The sequence below is a fragment of the Gavialis gangeticus genome, unplaced genomic scaffold (assembly GCF_001723915.1).
Source record: "Gavialis gangeticus isolate Ggan-Ray unplaced genomic scaffold, GavGan_comp1, whole genome shotgun sequence".
Classification (NCBI taxonomy): Eukaryota; Metazoa; Chordata; order Crocodylia; family Gavialidae; genus Gavialis; species Gavialis gangeticus.
The window spans coordinates 77,543,526-77,545,995 of record NW_017729022.1 but is presented as its reverse complement, the minus strand read 5'-3'; the positions used below and the strand labels follow the sequence as shown (position 1 = coordinate 77,545,995).

Below are 2,470 nucleotides of genomic sequence, written 5' to 3'. Positions count from 1 at the left end.
GGGCTTTGGATAAAGGGAAGAGATTTGGGGGGTTTTACATATGGTTTATTTGCAGTGGAGAGGACAACACTGGTGCTCAATTACTATATAACAGTTATGATAAACTAGTTGTCTTTAATAAAATGTTTCTCCAACCCAGATTGGGTTGCTTAGTTTTCATTAACATGAGTGAAAATAGCATTATCTAACTTACATGGGTGCAAACCAAGAGAGAATATTGGAGTAAGCAGCAGCAGAATTTGGTCCAATAGTTCTGTGCGCCAGAGGAAAAAGTGAGTATCCCTTTAAACAGGATCCTATTGTTTTTGGTTTATAGGTGAGACTGACTTTTGCGCTACAGGAAAGCTCTGTGCAAAGAAAGAATGCTGTAAGAAAACATGCTTGTCGGGGAAAATGTTTTTGTGTTTAAAAGCACTCAGCAAAATCCTGTTTCTGGTAAATAAAATTAGCTTGGGTTTCTCCCCAACCCTTGAATCAAATGAACTATTCATGAATAACTGAATTTCTCTGAGGAAGAAATGAGAGGAGAAAATGAAGTTGGGAAAGCCTAGGAGTAGAGTTGGCTATCAGATGACAATTCCATTCTATAGCAAATGTCAAAGTTTTGCTATTTGTTTTTGTACCACATTGGAATAAAAGTAAAACATTTGACACATCTTTGCAAAATGGAATTATATGAAATGCCTGTTTGCAGGTTTAAAAGGTCTGTTTTCAAATTAAGTCCTCTCTCTCTCTCTCTGTTTCTTCCCCCCACCCCTCCCCATCCTTTCTGATCAGAGAGCCCTAGAGCTCAGAAATCCTCCAGTTAAAAACTTCACTGAAATCAACAAATTTCCAAAAAAAGTTTCACTTGGACAAAACAACATATTTCAACAAAAATATATTTTTCTAAAATAATCCACACTAGCTTCATTTGGAAGAAATTCTGAATATTCTATCCTTAAGGTTTTGTGTCCAAAAAAAGCTTTGTAATACATACAGCAATCATACAGCATTATTGATTGATGACGTAGAATCTTTAATTTTTATACACTCTTTATTGAATTCCCTTTAGCCTATTCGCAAGATACCAAACGCATACCTGAATTAAAGTGATCTCTCTCTCTGTCTCAACCTTTTTCTCCCTCTGACGTACGCTTTTCTCCAGCCTCATGTCTAATATTCACTCACATATCAAAAAACAAAAGTATCTGATTTTCTCACCACATATCCCACCATATATCCATCTCACCATCCATCCATATTTTTTATAAATCTAATATAATAAAGGGCTTAGACCATCTGTCTGTCTCTCTGTAATGCTTTTGGAGCACTGTGATTAGTTACTGAAACAACCAGAGTGCTCCAAAAGCATTCTGGACATGAAGCAGCAGCAGTGGCATGGCAGAGCATTGCCATTGCGTGATGGGGACGGAGCAGGGAGGCAAGGCCAGCAGCGCTGGTCTGGCCCCCCACACCCAGCCCTGCTCCCTGGAGGTGGTGGTGATGGAGCGGACAGATCAGGCAGTGGCACAGGGTGCTTGTCAAGGGGGATGGAGGGGATGGTGGAGCAAGGTTCCCCTCCCTCTCCCACCCCCCCGCTCTTGGGAGGCGGTGGCAGCGTGGGGTGGTGGGTGGTGGCACTCCATCCCCACCTGCCCCTCAACCCCTACATCATTCCTGATAGGCAATTGGCTAGTACAATCATAACAATAAAGGCGCAGCATCTTTTGCTCAGCTATGTTTACAGTTCTACAAGCCTTTTCCACAAAATCTCAGGTAATGGTAATATTAGAGACAAATAGATAAGCACCATTTTTAGTCCATCATTCTTCAGTTGTTTTAATTGAAAGACAAAGTTCAGGCAAAGCATGCTTAAATTTGATGTAGTCCCCCAGCATCTCCCCAAACCCAAGGGGTTCTTTGAGGTGGGGGGTTTTAATTATGGTGAAAATCTATTATCCTAGTTATAAGTTATGAATGATATGGGTGTTAAAGTGTATGTATACTGTATAAAACGTATGTGTATAGCATTCTATATGCATGAACACATATACCTACAAGCATGTAGTCTTTCTGGACTTTAGGAAGGCCTTCGACACTGTCTCTCACCACATTCTCATTAAAAAATTAGGCGACTATGGTGTCGATGCCTACACGGTCAGATGGGTCACTAATTGGCTGGAGGGCCACACCCAGAGAGTGGTGGTGGATGGGTCATTTTCAACCTGGAGGCAGGTTGGCAGTGGGGTTCCCCAGGGCTCGGTCCTCGGGTCCTCACTTCAATATCTTCATCAGTGACTTGGATGAGGGGGTGAAAAGCACCTTGTTCAAATTCACAGATGACACTAAGATGTGGGGAGAAGTGGGCACACTAGAGGAGAGGGACAGGCTGCAATTAGATCTGGACAAGTAACGGGTGGGCGGATGAGAACAGGATGGGTTTCAGCACTGACAAGTGCAAGGTACTGCACCTGGGGAGGAAGAACCA

At 42.3% G+C, this 2,470-nt stretch overlaps 1 protein-coding gene across 1 annotated transcript in view; it reads left to right on the top strand.

Annotated features, from left to right (window-relative positions):
* The first annotated feature begins 315 nt into the window (after positions 1-315).
* Positions 316-2,470, top strand: part of CHRM2 (cholinergic receptor muscarinic 2) — a 15,988-nt gene continuing 13,833 nt past the window's right edge. The window contains exon 1 of the mRNA XM_019515443.1: positions 316-435. The gene's annotated coding sequence lies outside the window, so the exon portion shown is untranslated. The remainder of the gene's footprint in view (positions 436-2,470) is intronic.